Source organism: Pectinophora gossypiella, chromosome 3, assembly GCF_024362695.1.
Source record: "Pectinophora gossypiella chromosome 3, ilPecGoss1.1, whole genome shotgun sequence".
Classification (NCBI taxonomy): Eukaryota; Metazoa; Arthropoda; class Insecta; order Lepidoptera; family Gelechiidae; genus Pectinophora; species Pectinophora gossypiella.
Window position 1 is genome coordinate 8,317,333 of NC_065406.1, and position 16,314 is coordinate 8,333,646.

General features: G+C 38.4%; 1 protein-coding gene across 1 annotated transcript in view; it reads right to left on the reverse strand.

Moving 5' to 3' along the window:
- The window catches only part of LOC126381825 (zinc finger and BTB domain-containing protein 14), a 54,318-nt gene that overhangs the window by 14,872 nt on the left and 23,132 nt on the right, over nucleotides 1–16,314 (reverse strand). Inside the window, exon 2 of the mRNA XM_050031324.1 lies at nucleotides 12,632–12,674. The gene's annotated coding sequence lies outside the window, so the exon portion shown is untranslated. The remainder of the gene's footprint in view (nucleotides 1–12,631; nucleotides 12,675–16,314) is intronic.

Here is a 16,314-nt window from a genome sequence, read left to right on the forward strand (position 1 = left end):
GCATGGCCTGATTAACAAAGTCATGTAAATTATTACGAATAATATTTATCGTACCGTCGTATGTAGATGTCATAATGCCAAAAAGTGGACAAGTTCGCCAATTAAGGTCCATGAGCCCACGAGGCGGCCGGCCGGCCCGGGCGCCGTGCGGGCCGGGAGACTTCGTTTGCAATTTAAATCAATAAACACGCTCGTTATTCTGCCGATAATGGCTTTTTTAATTGGCTACTCGAGTTTCTTCTCCGGCAGCACAACAGTGCAATAATCGAAGCCACAGGTCAGCAGTTTAGCCAAATGACGCCTGTTTACTGCATTCAACGAGCGAGGATAATTTGACGAGAGCAAGAGAAACTAGAACAACACTAACATAAACCCAACCCAGAACTATGATATAAAACTATAAACATATTTCGACACTTCCCTTTTGTAGTTTTAAACGTTTGTTTGTACAAAATGTTCACTGCACTATACACGCGGTAAATCTATAGGTACGAGATAAACTGACGATAATAAACAACTGTAAATGCGAAACGTTAATTATTATTTTACCTGTGACACTTAAAAAGTCACTTCTGTAATGAATATAGCCAAATTATCGTTCGTTATACTCGCTGGAGCTATAAGAGCAAAAACCGGAATCGTGTACCTACTTTAATTAAAGGGTTCTTTCGTCGAAACTGTTTTTCAAGGTAATTGCCGCAAGTGAAAACATAATTTTATTTATTAACTTTCCTTTAAGTGCTCCAGTTATTGACATTTACTTTAATTGTGCGTATGGATGGAGGTGCACTGAAAAACTTTATTGTCCAAAACGAGACCGTACGAGTAAGTCTGTTTTTTAGTGGCGGCGGGCGCGTTTCAAAACGGATGATTAAGCAGTTTGGTGAAAGCGGCGATATTTTATTTGGTGCGATTAATCATATCGCCGCAATCAAATCTAATTACTTTATCATATTTAGTTACAATTAAACGTCAAACTTTAGTAAGTAAACGTATCTGTGTCTGTGGTGTGCGAAAATAATAAATGTTTCTTTCTTTCTTTAACGATATCTTGGAGACGGAAAATCAGAAGAGGTAAACATAAAATATGGAAGTAAAATGCTCGTGTGCAATGTAAAGATCGTCAATGATCGACAATAATGATCACTCTCACTGTAATCGTGGTAGGATGGCGGCTGCGTGCCGGGTCGCACCGCGAGTGAGATGTGGCGCGACGGCGTGCGCGCCACTATCGGATCACAGCACCGGCAACACCGTCTATATTCGCAGGGAGTGCGTGTGGGCCAGCCCGTGCACGGAGGTGTGGTACAAACACGTGTGCGCCGGGAAACGCGTATGATATACAGAGCGCGATTGACACCTGCAACCCGCAAGCACATGAGCCCTCCGCGGCGGTACGCAAGCCTTTATGATGCACGCTTGCAATAAATTAGATACGGGCCCAACACGACAACCAATCTCGATCCTCGGCAATCAGTTTTGCGAAACGCGGCTGGTTTCGTCGTAAATCGTTAGTGTATTAGATTAGAGCCGCGATGTTGCGCGAGTGGCTTAACGGCTAATGTGCCTCTTCCAGTGAGTTAGCTCTGCAATAAAGTTCTGTATTAGATGGTCTGTTTAAATACCTTACATGGGTCGACAGTATTAACGACTATTGAGGTAACTGTCGTGTAATGCATATTGCGATCTACTGCTCAATGCTTTATGCACCGGGCGGCGAAATATAGAGGATTTGAGCGTCAAACGCTGAAAGTTACATTCTATTTGGCTACCTTGACTATACAGAGATCTGAAGCTTCGCCGTTTACGATCCATTAATGGTCATTACCAGATACTCAATAAAAATTAAGAATGTACTATACTGTTTATCGTTACTACATATACGAGTATCAAAAACTTGTATTCATCATTAAGTAAAATGAATGTTTAAAAGAGAGTTTTGAATTGCGAAGTAAAAATACGACATCGTGGAACATTATTTTTCATCGTGCATTACCATTAATCTAATAAACATCAATTTCTCTAAAATTTGATGTAAACTGATCGGCATTCAAAAAGCTTCACTCGGCACAGGTAGACTTTCTACCGACGTAAAAAGTTGTTGGTTAAAAATAAAACTAAAGCATAGTACATACTACGGTTTCACCTATGATTGATTTGTTACTGCGATAACAAAGATGGAACGATATTCTATTTGCTGCTTGTAGGCAATATTAAATTACTTTAAAGACAACTCGTTCATTAGAAACAATGTTTTTAATCATCAATTGTAAAAGAATGTACATAATGATCGCTGGTACCTATGTTTCGATTATTCTTATTGTTAGTTCTAAAATCATAATGACAGTAATGTATTGGTAATATTTTTCTTTAATTATGATCGCCGATAGTAAACCAATTTGATTTAGTTTAAGAGGCGTTCGGAATTTTCCTATACAAAGACTTAATTTCACATTTTCAACAGCAAGAAAACAAGAAGATGTTCAGATGACCCACTCAGGCGGTGGTTTTCCTCATAACTGTACATAATAGGTAAAAAAAGTCTGTCGGTTACTACCACGTAACGATAAAGAGAGCTGATTGAATAGATCGTGTCGCGGAGACGCCGCCCGCGCCACGCTAGGCGCGCACGCTCCGAGAATGAAGAATTCGTAAGATCATTTAAGTGGAAAATCAATCACACTTGCTTTTTTAACGTTACACGAAATTGCGCGCCACAAAAAATGTTTAAGGTCGCGTTTGAAAAAACATCAATGAGTTGACGAATTGTGATTAAATGTCGCATAGAGACGGCGCTGTATTTGTTCTTGTCAAAGTACTTATATACAAGTACTTAATAACTAGTTTGTGATTAACAAAACCAATTACTAAAATTAAGTAAACTTTAAAAGGTAATCTTTTCATAAATATTAAGCATATTTCTCTTTTTTAATTAGAAATATGCTTAATATTTATGCATTATAACAGCCTCCGTGGTCTAACAGCCTCTGTGGTCTAGTGGATAGAGCGTTAGGCTCACAATCTGGAGGTCCGGGTGCCATTCCCGATGGGGACATTGTCGAAATCACTTTGTGAGCCTGTGCTTTGTTTGGTAAGGACTTTTCAGGCTTGAATCACCTAATTGTCTGAAAGATGATTCCGTGCTTCGGAGAGCACATTAAGCCATTGGTCACGGCTAAAAAAACACCTCCACCAACCCGCAGTGGAGCAGCGTGGTGGAGTATGCTCCATACCCCCTCCGGTTGATTGAGGGGAGGCCTGTGCCCAGCAGTGGGACGTATATAGGCTGTTTATATTATGTTACGTAAGCATATTTCTCATTTTTAATCATTAAAAATATATACATTATATTTTTAATTCATAGATGGCAATGTTGCCTCTATACGTATATCGCGTTGGTCTAAAAGAAAGCTCGGTGAATCGGTACTTGGTTCATCCTGCGATGAATGTACAATCAGAGAAGCAGAGCAGAAGTGTAGTCACTGAGCCCACCGAATTATTTGCAAACAGTGGTGAAATTATGAACCATTATGACAACATAATTATAAAATGTATGTTTTTGTAGGTGTTTTTGGTCTATTACAGAAACGACATGTAACCAGGAGGTCTTAAGAGCAACCAGTTAATTTATTACTTTGCAAGAAACCGATTAGAAATTTGCACCTTATCGTACCTCTGACTAGCCCAATTGGGAATATAATCGTGAGCTTATGTTGTCGTGTGCAACAATTTGAATCTAAGTAATTAGTACTTACTGTAAATGATAATATTATAAATAGCAAACTGCTAGTAAATAACTGAATAAGGAAGATCTAGTTACTTAAATAATTTTAAAAAATAAGAAGACTTACTAATATAAAGATATATGCTCTATTTACTTCCGTTTTGCCCTACCAATAATAAGCATACACGAAGGATATCAGTTACTGAGTCACATCACAAGAGGTGATACCTACATTTTCGTACAACGCCGACCACGCGCTGCAATGGGTGAACAGCTTTATTGTAACTGAGCTTATAAAAAGTATAGCAAACAGGATTACGCGCGGCACTGACCTCTGGACAAACCAGGATCTGCGGCAATGTAACAATTAGCTGACAATGGCGCGCGACACGCGGGCTCAAAGTCAAGTTTGTTGACAAAAAACAAACGACCACGCTGGACACGGCTGCAGCAACCGGCTGCGGAGCCGGTAGCATGAGCACAGGGTTGGGTTTCGGTGTTGGAGACTTGATTTCTTTATAAAGATTTTATCGGACTTTACTCTCGGCGGAGCGATAGAAGTTTAATATACTTACAAAATGAACACAGAAACACATAACAAGACTGCAAAAACAAAAGAGAACGTTGTTATCAAAAACAAAGTATCCAAAAAACAAACAAAAATGACAATCTGAAGACCAGCCAGTCGCTGCAAAAGAAAAGAGTCCTCAACAAACATAAATGTCGTAGATTTCTGTTCTGCGACATAGTCCGCGTGGAGTTCAGACATTTTTTTATTCCCAAGCCTTACATCCGTATCGTCTGTTTCCTGACAACGTGTATATGTATTATGATGATCAGTTGAGGTGGATACTTATTCACACACTATGCAATAATTGTTGTAGTCAACTAACTCTCTGTAGAGTAGCGGGGTGGAGTGAAATATTCTCCTTTCCATAAACCTCAGGTATGTATATCTTGAAAATGATTGTAAAAATCTCTTGCAGACCCTTAAGCTTCCCACGCCATTATACAAATTTTATTTAATAATTAAGTTATCTAATTATTATGTTTGTTTGCTTGATGTTAAATAGTCTAATAAAAATCCAATAATAATCCGAATATTAAGCAGTACATACGCAGTAAAAAACCTATTGTTGCACATTAACAATACCGAGAACATTTTAATATTAATTTCTATACTGAAAATGAAGATGCGGTAATAGTTAGCATTGTAAACAGACGCAATGCTAATTGTGCTAAGAAGTCGTTAAATAGGTAAGTACTTACTGTTTACAGCCTAATAACACTTAGATTTTCTCGTTTAGTACAGTATACTTACTCTTTATATCCAAGGGATACCTGTGCCTTGTATCGATAATATCAGCTCTACGTAGGATGGAGTGTAAGATAATATCGACGTTTTATGACTGTTTATTATTCTCACACCTTACAAGAAGCCCTTATAAACAAAGAGAGCGGAAAATAATTCCCACAAGCCTACAAGCATTTCTTCAGGATCTTCCTTATCGTTCTGGAAATTTTGTTATTCACCTCTAGTAAATATAGATATCAAAAAAGTCCCCTTTGGCCTTGGGTTTTTTGTCTATCTGTAAAAGGCTTTGTTTTATTTTATTTTCTGTACAATAATTGCATACGTAGTTTAATGCTGAGTGTCTGTTGGAGGTAAAACCCTGTAATGGCCGGAGGGCATTATCCGCAAACTTGATAAACCATTTAAACAGGCTGCGTGTTTTCCGGTGACATTTTGTTAATGCAATAATTTCATTTAAACCAGATTTGAGTGACTATTATACATTTATTTAACAGTCAACGACCCGTGGTGTTATTGGTTATTTATTTACTTACTCTGTACTGTAACTTGTTCTGAAATGGGCTCGCCTTAACCGACGTAATGGAATCAATTTAGGTTATCGTAACAAAACGGACCTCTAGTAGTCATCTTTATGAAAGCATATATAACATAAATAGCTTAAATACGCCCCACAGTTGGGCAGGTTAGGTGGATTTAGGAGTAAAACTTCTTTCAAAAATATTTCTTCTTAAGTCAAAGGACATGATTCTGAAGATGAGCCGCTAGAAGACAAACTGCATATACCTAACCATAACCTAACTTATTGTACTGATTTCCCAAGACATGATACTTATCTGTAAAGTGACATATTACCATCATCATACTCCAGCCCTTATTTCACTCTAAGCGGAATTAACACGACATGTACTGTGTGACATGTTACGAACCTATTTATTATTATTTCGTCTGTTAAAACTGTATCGACTCTTGTGCTATCAGTAAGGTACCTCTGCTACTAAAGTATTTTAAAGCATGGAGTGCGACCTTATTTTCATCAAAATTTATTACTTGTATCTATATCCTATTCTAAAGCATTCACATAGAAAAGCCTTTACTTCCCATAGCCTTAAATTTCTCTAAGAGAAAATAGATGCATTAGCGCAGAGCGCGTTGAAGTCTTTTGTATGAAACATTTCAATTCACGCTCTATAATGATCTCCGGTACGCCGCATGAAGCTGCCAGTGCACATTCAAGTATTGAATAAGTGCGTTCAAGTTGAATACGACAATAACAGTTGACAATAAGTAACATATAAGAACGGATTCGAAGAGAACTGACTGAGTTTTATGCTAAAAACAGGTCTATATTCAAAAGAATTGACGCCTATAGTAAAATAATACCTGGAAACACGCATAAGCCGAAGGTAGTTCCGTGTCGGCCGACGTCCGGCAAACCTTCGACATTTCCGAACGAAATAGTTGAATCAGGCGCTGCCGACGCCGACGCCAGCCGGGGCGCGGGGCGCCGGGGGAGGGGGAGGGGCGTGCGAACATGCGCGCGAGGTCGCTGTCTTTTTACTCGCATTGCCTCCTGACATTCGAACTTAATGGACTCGCCTCATTGAAATTTAACCAGAACGACTACCGACGTAATGGAATCAAATTAGGTTATCGTAACAAAACGAACCTCCAGTGGCCATCTTTAAATCTCAGCGGCCCAATAAGAATTCGAAACATTTAATATCGGCGTGAGCTATGCCGCGACCGCCGGCTGTCTCGCTCGGAGCGCTGCCTTATGTTACTTGCGAGAAAAGAAAAGCTATAGGAACACGCGGCTCTATCTTCAAATAGTCATTGTTCTTGGTCGTAATGGAACAAAATAAAGACAGAGCAGCGGTATTCGTGACTGCGAGACAAAACTATCAAGATTAAGGTGTGCGAGTGGGACAAAACATAAGGTTTTAGGGTCGACGTCCGGGCGAAGGAACTTTAAAATTGGATTTCCGAAGAATTATGTTTCGTTATTTAGGTTAGGACACACCGGTCACGAGTAGTGATTGACTGACTACCTAATTTACTTACATTATTTACGATGTATGACGAAGTTTCTGGTAACTAGTTATTTGCAAAATACATAACCATGTATGAATTTCAATATACATTTTGTAAAACAAATATCTACTTATCATCATAATGTGTAATTAAATATCCAAGTACTCAGAAAACTATTCTAAAAGTCATAACTTTAACGTGCTTACATTAGTATTCTCGAGGCAAAATCGTAGTAGGTGCCTATAAACGTGTAATAATGTACGTTACAGGGTATTACGTGGAGCTATGGAGGGGATATGGAGCATGGTGACGTATCCCACGGTCCCGGTCCCGGCGGCACGGCGGGACGGAATCGCCCGCACCGTTACTTCGGCGTCCTTGGCTGAGTTCTTTCTCGTGCGCGCGGGCGCAGCAGGTCGCGCGGACTCGTTCCGAGTGCCGCCTCCCGCACGTGTGTACTATCCGTACACGTACACTCTATGTGTGCGTACACTGTATCTATTCTAGCTACAAATACGAATTACACCTAACGGATATTACGGAATTCGTCGGATAAATGCCTCAAAATATCAGCGGCTCGACGCGTTTGACATTCCTCGTCCGGTACACGTGTTTGGTGTCTGTTCGTAATGTCGCAAAAAAATGAGTAAGACATAAACCGCATAAGTTTGAGTTACATAGGTACATAAACGTTTATATAAAGCATTTTATACAATTAAAGTCATAGATTACAATCATGGTTGTTAAAGTTTATCTTAGTTAATAATGTTGTAGGAAAATTATCTTGTTTTACAAGAAAGTGCAAGGTGTTGACAAATCTACCCTCGTTAGTAGAGTCATCGGTCGCGCAGCCATTTATCCTCCACTGCTGTAATAATATCGTTATGGAATTTGCATTAGGTAAGTGTTCATTACCAATCAAGGAACTAATTACGCGTGAGTCACGTGACCCTCCCCACACCATTGGAAATAAATAGATTACGATCATTACGTTTTATCGTCTGTAATGACATTTATCTATAAATTGCATTGTGACCTTACGCAATATAACTTTGTTAACAATAACGTTAGCTCACGTGTTCAATAGGTATAACAATTTCGAAATCGTTACCGACAAAGGTCAGTAATCACAGTGCGCATGCACCGCCGGAGCGTTACTTTAAAATGGTCCAACCTTTTAATTACTTTTGTTCTTATTTTACATTTGGCGTGGAAGCTTTTAATACGATGAGGCTAATATAGCGCGCATTATCGAGCGTTGTGCAAGCGGGCAAGGACGCCGCCGATCGGTTAACAGCCGCGCTATTGCTGCAATCACCGCCAACAGGAGCTTAACATGCCGCTACTGGCGCTCAGCTCACATTCGATCAAACACGCCGCAAATACGTCGCAGACACACAAACGTGTACTCTTGTTAAACAGGGTCAGGATCCTTGCTAATATCATTCCAGGTAATAAACATACTCAACAGCTGTACGCGGCCTATCTTTACGTGCATTACTGTCTCAACAAATTAGGTTACCAGCATACTAGTAAGACCACTTCTGTTTAATTCTACGCCCTAGGCAACAAAAACCAGTGCTCATTACTAGACCAATACACGGTAGATCAAAGTTGAATATCATTATCTAGGCCCGCTTCTCATGAATCAGATTGACCTACAGATAAAGCTAACATCTTATCGTGTTCCAAACGACACATACAGTGTAACCTAAATGGCCAAAAGTTAGAATACGTGTACGTCAGTGTTGGTGTTAGAGACGCACACAGTGGCGGCGTGCGTGTGCGCACGGTGACGCACACAGCCACCCGCGGGAGGTTCAACGTACCAGTCGCCACTGCGCGAGTTCCTTGTTCCACTTTACCACTGACACTATATTATTATCGTTCCAATGGAGTTTCCGACTTGAGCAACGTTTTTTTATATAAAAATAGTCCTTGTTTTTATATGAGGTGGTCCGGCTCGAGCTTTTTACTGCAACCGCAGTTGAGATGTCAGCGCGAGTAAGCTCTACGTACAAATTAAGTTCGAACGTGTAACTCCGTTGTATAAATAAGGTATAAAAATTGTCTTCTATCAGTTTTCAATTTGTTTTATTAAGAGATTTCTTGATTTGTTGTCAAAAGGATTCAGCACACACTTCAAAGTAATTTCAAGTGAGTTACTCGTTATACGAGTACTTATCAATTAATTAGCACCTCCTTAAGTCAAGGTCAAGACGTAATCTTATATAATTATGATAGCTTTAGCTCTTTGTCAAAATTTTGTTGTCGAAAAATTTTATAATTTATACCGCTGCTAGGGCACTATGGCTCATTATAAATGCAAAAATTCCCAGCGCTCATAAAATAACCTGTTTTCATGAACCGAGTCAATTATACCACGTTGTAAAATGTCAGTCAGCAGCACAAATGTATACCTAGCCGATGCGAGGTGTGCAGGTATAAGTAAGATACAAGACAAATTTAGATCAATATGTCAGTTCCAAACAAGTTAAAAGCTACATTGTGCATGAACAAAAGACTTCAACGACTGTCTCCATATTTACATGTCCGAGAATATAGATATTTTTCGTCACGTAACAAAATTCTATTGTATTCTTGTGTACCATGGTTGACAAGTCGAAGTGTTTACATTACTATCGATTTATTTACGTTACGCTGACTAATTCTACTTGATACTTATGCTAAGTCATGACAATTTGATTTTATGCTCTTATATCCTCAAATGTACGTAAAATATTCGGCTTAAAAGAACCATATTTCTTTAAAAGATAATTTGTGTTTTCTGAAATTTGATTGATAACTAAAACCTTATATTCATTAACACTTAAATCATATGCGATGGGCTCAATCTGTGAAAGTTTATTAGAGTAATAATTTTCCATTGCGGAGACGTCTGATTACACAATTTAACATGCACCTATCAGACATTGATTAATTAGTAATAGACGTGCATATTTATTACCTGTTTATTTGATACGTGTTTTATTAGTACTAATTAACAGGAACTTTCATTACCCTCTGAACTTACCAACCACTATACATTTCTACCGAAATTCTGAACGTTAAATTGAACAAGTTATTTAAGAAAAACATTGCAAAATTTAATTGTTATGTGGCCTAATATAAATACGACTATAAGTGGCAATTATCTGCATAACTACTTAAAATTTAATGAACATGTTTTGCAACATACTGGGACGGGACAATAAAAAATACATAAAAATTTGGACTTGGTAAATAAGAGCTGCGAAGTTTGTTTTTCGTTCACTATGCATTGTATAAAACCCGTGAGCCGTGGAAGCCTAGTTGGAAGAACGCTTGACACTGTGAGGTCACAGGCTCGAATCCCAAAACGAGCATAAATAAAAAAAAAACAAATTTCATATTTGGATCATAAACGATTATCACATGGTCAGGTGGGAAACTTCCTGAAGAAACCCACATTCCCGAGAAATGCGTTTCGGAGGTAGGTATATAACCTAAACTGTTATGGAAAAAGGATAGATACGCGTGCCCTGTGATAATCGTGCTAGGAAGATGTTGATGTATTATTATAGTGATATCATTATATTCAATAGGTATTAAAGTTCTAAGTACTTAAGTAAGTATTCATTATGGAACTCGTTAAATAAGGCAGAGATTTCCAAATCTAACAGTAATTTAACGAAATTAAGAGAGAGTAGAAACACACATGAAAGTTATTGCAGAATTATCGGTGTTTATACCTAATTAAATATAAAAATACAGCCTCTGAAATAAAATTGCTCGTGATTAATTGATATTCCACTTTTTAATTGAATTAAGAAATATCCTCAAAGCTATTCATTTTTTTATTCGTGCGATATGGATTTATTGGTTTTTATTGATTGTGGTCATTAAATGAAGTCTGGGAACGACCGCCGGGCATGTTTTCAGACTTATAGCAATTCTATTATGATGAACTATAAGTATCGTGAATGTTCCTCGTGATGTACTCCTACCAACACATACAAAGAAGCTGAAAGAGTATTGAAAGTTCAAACCTGGCATATTTTTTGTAATTTAAGGATTGCCCACAGGCATTTTAGTAACAATAGCAGGTTGGATCGACCGTCTCAGTGCGGTAGAGTGCGCAGGCGCAACTCGTGGCGAATATTGCGGAAATGTGGAGGTTGCCACGGTGACACGCAAATATGGCGAAAACTAAAATGGACATTAGATAACCTTGCCGTCCAGATTATGCAACTAATTAACGGACTTATTTAACTATTTCTGACCTGACAAGTAGGTACAAGATTGTCGACGATAAGCAAGGTAGATAAATATTCGACTACAAAAAATGTTTCGTTTAGATAGGTATGAAACTGATACTCGTTTATACATACATTAATCATATACAGCTTTGAAGTTTGTGGAATACCTATGAGTGGAGGTTTACTATGCAACCGGTTTACCTTTACATTATTTCCTGTTTTCTTTGATAAAATAGTAAAATAATGAGAAGTTACAGAATGGATATAAAGTAGAACTATTATTCATCTAGAGAGCGTTGACTAGTGGGCAGTTTTAAAGTTTATGAAGTAAATAAACTGCACTTTTGGTATGATTTCTTGACATGATTTATCATTACTCTATTTCGAGGTTTTTATTACGCGTGTATTTTAATATATAGTGTTTTTGTTTCGATGTGACTACTCAATAAAGCCGATGATTAATTGCGCATTGTATTCGAAAATGTTAGCAATATTAACTACAGAATTTTAAACTTTATGTTTGAATTATTAATTTATGTAAATCACATTTTAGATTAGTTATGCTTTAAATTAGTCTTATCTTAACTTTCTTCGACAAAAACAAGTCAGTGAAAATACTTTTACAGCAAACTATGTTTATAAAACAGCTCTGTATATATAAATAATGTACTTTTTATAATATACTTACATACAATTATTTAATCCAAAACCAATTATACCAAAAATGTATGCCACAACAATAAAACGAACTTTCTGATTAATGTCGATACGAAAATTGTAGGCAATTGTTGAATGTTGTATAATTTAGGACTCAATGTGTAATTTGAGACCGCTTTATTGCGTATTAAGCAGAGCAAGTCCTGGTATAATCTGACAGTTTACGTTTCATAAAAGTGATCTTGTTCCATTGTTATAAGGGTCAAACGCTCATTTAGATTCGTGTGAAATGAAAACCGCGAAGCCATACATTTTGTCCTGCAATTTACCCAGAACACTGCTGGATTTATCTTACAAAATAAAAAGGAATATTTTTTATTTGTATACAGTTGCCTCATGGATATTATAGGTACTATGGATAGTGTATGTATCCCACACTGTAACAAATTGAATACAGGTACGCTATAAAAGTGAAATGAACGTCTACTTGTAATTTAATATTAAAAAGACGCGTAACAGAATATTAGCGAGAAATGTGTCGTAAATGCAGACCAATAAGGATTACCTAAGGTAGGTGCTTATTTTATATCTAAATTAAAAGAAAGTTAACAACTTGTAAGTATGACCGATGACCATAAAACTATAAAACGGTGATTAGACTCTTACCTTTCTGGTGGACGATCCGCCCAGCTATTAGCACTCCGAATATCTGCAATGAATAAATTAAATTATGAATTACCATAAAACTATAATAAATCAAACTCCAGACTTGTAGAGGCGACTGACATGTCAATAAATTAATAAAATGCATCTCAGAAACCACATTTTTATTGCGCGATGTTTAATTTTTATTGGCTAAGTTATTAGTCGTCAAGTAGGTATTTGTAAACTAATTGATGTTATTTGCTAGACTTTGACTATTCATGTGTGTAATCAACAACAAAATCTCATTATTTTGAGGCCCACAAATGTTATTTATAAAAATTATTGGTAGGTATCCTTACTTGTAAATATAAGGTTTAAGTTGTAAAAAATAATGTCAAAATCTATTCAAAAATTTAAATTGTCTCATTGAAAACATTATAGTGAGTTTTATATGCAATTACGTGAACGAGTTGCGAGAGAATCGAAATCAAATTGGTTTTTATTATCGAAAATCAGCATTGACAGTCCAGGCGCGGTAAATGTTCCCAACTTTCTACTCGCCGTTATTATTGTCCATAATCGTGAGTCGCGATGATTTGCTTCGTGTTCCACTGAGGTAAACAGGTAGTGGCTATGGAAATCGATGTACTATATGGTCGGCAGAACGCTATTAGTATGAATTTGTGAAGTGTTGTTGCCCATAAAAGCTATGCTAGTTATCTCTAGCCGCCTAATAAGAAAAAGCTTTTACAATATAAGTAAGTAGTTGTAAAAAGAGCTCGGACAAATTGAATTGTACTCGATCTGATAGTTACCGCGTATTAACTGAAACCTTGGGCGCACATGGGCACTTTATTAAATTCTTCGTTCATTACAATGTAAGGTTTACCGTGTTGCTCAACTATTAGGCTACGAAACCACACTGTTATTACTCGTCATAAAGCAGACGGATAGGCTCCATAACATTAGAGAAATAATGTTAAGTCTGGTACGCAGGAATAGAGGCACATCAATTTTAGTCGTCTTCGTTTACGAGCTTCAAGAAGTGAACCAATTAACCCGTACATTTTATGAAAATCAATTGATTTGGTGCCGTCTTACAATATTATATTGGTAACCGGTTGATCCGTACAATGGTATTCAGCTTGTCGTGATGCATAATACTGCACATAATCCAATGATCTCCGGATAGAATGTGTACATAGTAGGTAGTGTACAAGTAGAGAACTTGGCCGTAGTGGCAGCCAGTTGCGAAACAACATAAGTCGTGCTCTTATTCGCGTGTGTTCGACTTCACAGTGCACTGCAGTTTTCTTACATTTCAAACATACATCTACACGATATGCTGAGATTTTATGTCGTATTCGCATGCTTGAGTGACGAGAACTTGTAGGTAATCGATGTTATAAATGTTATCTTGTTTTGTTTTATGCCAATTTAAACTGTCAGACCCGGCGCCATAATTTAAGTGTGACTTGCAATTAAGAGCTAATATCGAGAGCAAAAAACTTTTTTACATACAAGTGTACTTGAGTTCTAAGTGTGTGCGGTTGCTCGAGTTACTTGGTTGGAAACTGGTGCAAAGCGAAATGGTGCAAACCGCAGAACCAGTCCTGCGACAGGAAGCGGCCTCGCGCCCGCGCGCCCGCCGCCCCCCGCCCCACGCCCCGCGCCCACCTGCCGCGCGACCTCCTGCTCCAGACAAAGCGTGTCCTTCATGCACTGAGTGACGCATGCAAGTGCATTGCACTAATAATAATGTCCTTTTCAATGTCCGGTAACAGCGCCTGACCACTCGACCCCAGTAACGCGGTAGCGACGCTAATTTACCTAATTAAGTGTACTCACCCAGTATCTATACTACCTAGACATAAAACTTCAGATATTTATGAGCTGTTATAAGAAAGTACCTCTTTCAACTAAAGCTCTTTACAACACCGCACTTCGTGTACCATAATTTACGTAACTATAACTGAATTACAGGAAAACTTTAAAGGAGTTTAATATTATACAATCCTCGACACACCCCTCTAGAGAATCCATGCACTGGCATTTCGGAGTCTTCAATTACATTGGCTTCGATAGAAATCGTACGATGAACGTGTTACAAATCGTGATTGAAATGCTGGGCGAGCTGGAGTGAGTCGTTATTGTTTTGGTAGAGAGCAGGATAACAATGTATTGATGATCTCGTAGCGACGATGTCTGGCGGGCGAGGTCGCCGCGTTCCTGATGCCGGCCGCCAAATCTTATTGAACCGCCCAAAGAAACGATCTCATAGAAAGTAGAGCAAGTCATTTATTTATTCGGTGTACCGGCGGCGGGTGCGAGCGAGACGCCGCCGCCGCGAAACTCGCTCATTAAAATAAAAATCCGATTTTCGAGTGCAACTTGCGCGAAGTCAGATAAAAGTTACCGACGAATTTTGCTCGAGTTATACCAAATAAGGAACGCGAAACGCCTCTGCGACGAGATCGCGCGATACAAGCGTGAAGAGAAACCGACCGCAATACCCCCGACGTGTGCACCGGCCAAGCGCCGGCATTGATCGTGAATAATATTTGTTTAACTACTCAACCATAGCAAACATTTATGATTCGACGAAAAGAAAAAGATTGAGTGCGTCGACCGACCTAGGGAAACTACCAAAAGTGGTACAAGATAGCAAAGGAGAGCGGCTGTTACTTACAAGCCGAATGCATTTTATATTTTTAAAACAGCCCACGTACTACGTTCGACCTCCTTGCTGTTTGTTTTTGTATACGTACCTTACGATAGCCAGAGGCCTGTTTTCCTCTATAGTAGATACACCTGAGCATTCAGCAAAGTTCGTCTATATTTTTTATCAATGTCTATGCTTTTTAGTCCGCGTTAATTGGTTTTGAGCAAACCGATGCCCACACATGGCGGCGAATTTCTTTCCGCATTAATACGATGGGTTTCACTGTTGAAATCGAGGCATTGTCTGAACATTACGCAGCTTGGCGTTGCATTAAGCGCACGATACGCTGCAGCACTGTAATCAGCGTCACGAGTCAACTCGCCCGCACGCGCGTTAGCTATGTAAATAACACCATGCACGACATTCCGCCACCGGTCGGATTAAATGTAAATCGCGATCATAAAATATCCATCTGGCAGGCCCGGCTCTGTAATTACACAATATGCGACCGTTTTTCAAAAGCTTCTGTATTAAGTTAGACCTACCTCAATGTAACGCATAACTTTTACATCGAAGTTATAGGTACTTAAGTACCTAAATACGGGAAGTGCTAAAGTCTTAACTGTTTCTAAAATACGATCTGTCAGTAGTTCTAGACACGCTACAATACGGTGGGGGGGGGGGGCGTACCCACCTGATGTTGACTGATATTTCCAGAGCACTGCACGTCAGTTATTTACACACTCGCAATTTACCAAAATCGACGAGTAGTCGCGGCTTTCACCTCACTTCTCTCTAGCGTTAATGTAAGTATACATTTTACGATATGCCAGCCTCAGTGTAGCCTTCCAGTTTGTACTTAATAGCCTAATAAAACCACAGTGATATATTTATAAGATCAATATGAGTCAACTATATATCAGAGGAACAATATTTATTTTTTATTGTTAAGTATTCGCCGAAGTAATAAAAATGCTCAATGATAATCACGTTCACATGACCTACAATATAGTTCCTGTTGTTAAATTCTTGCTAAGAATGT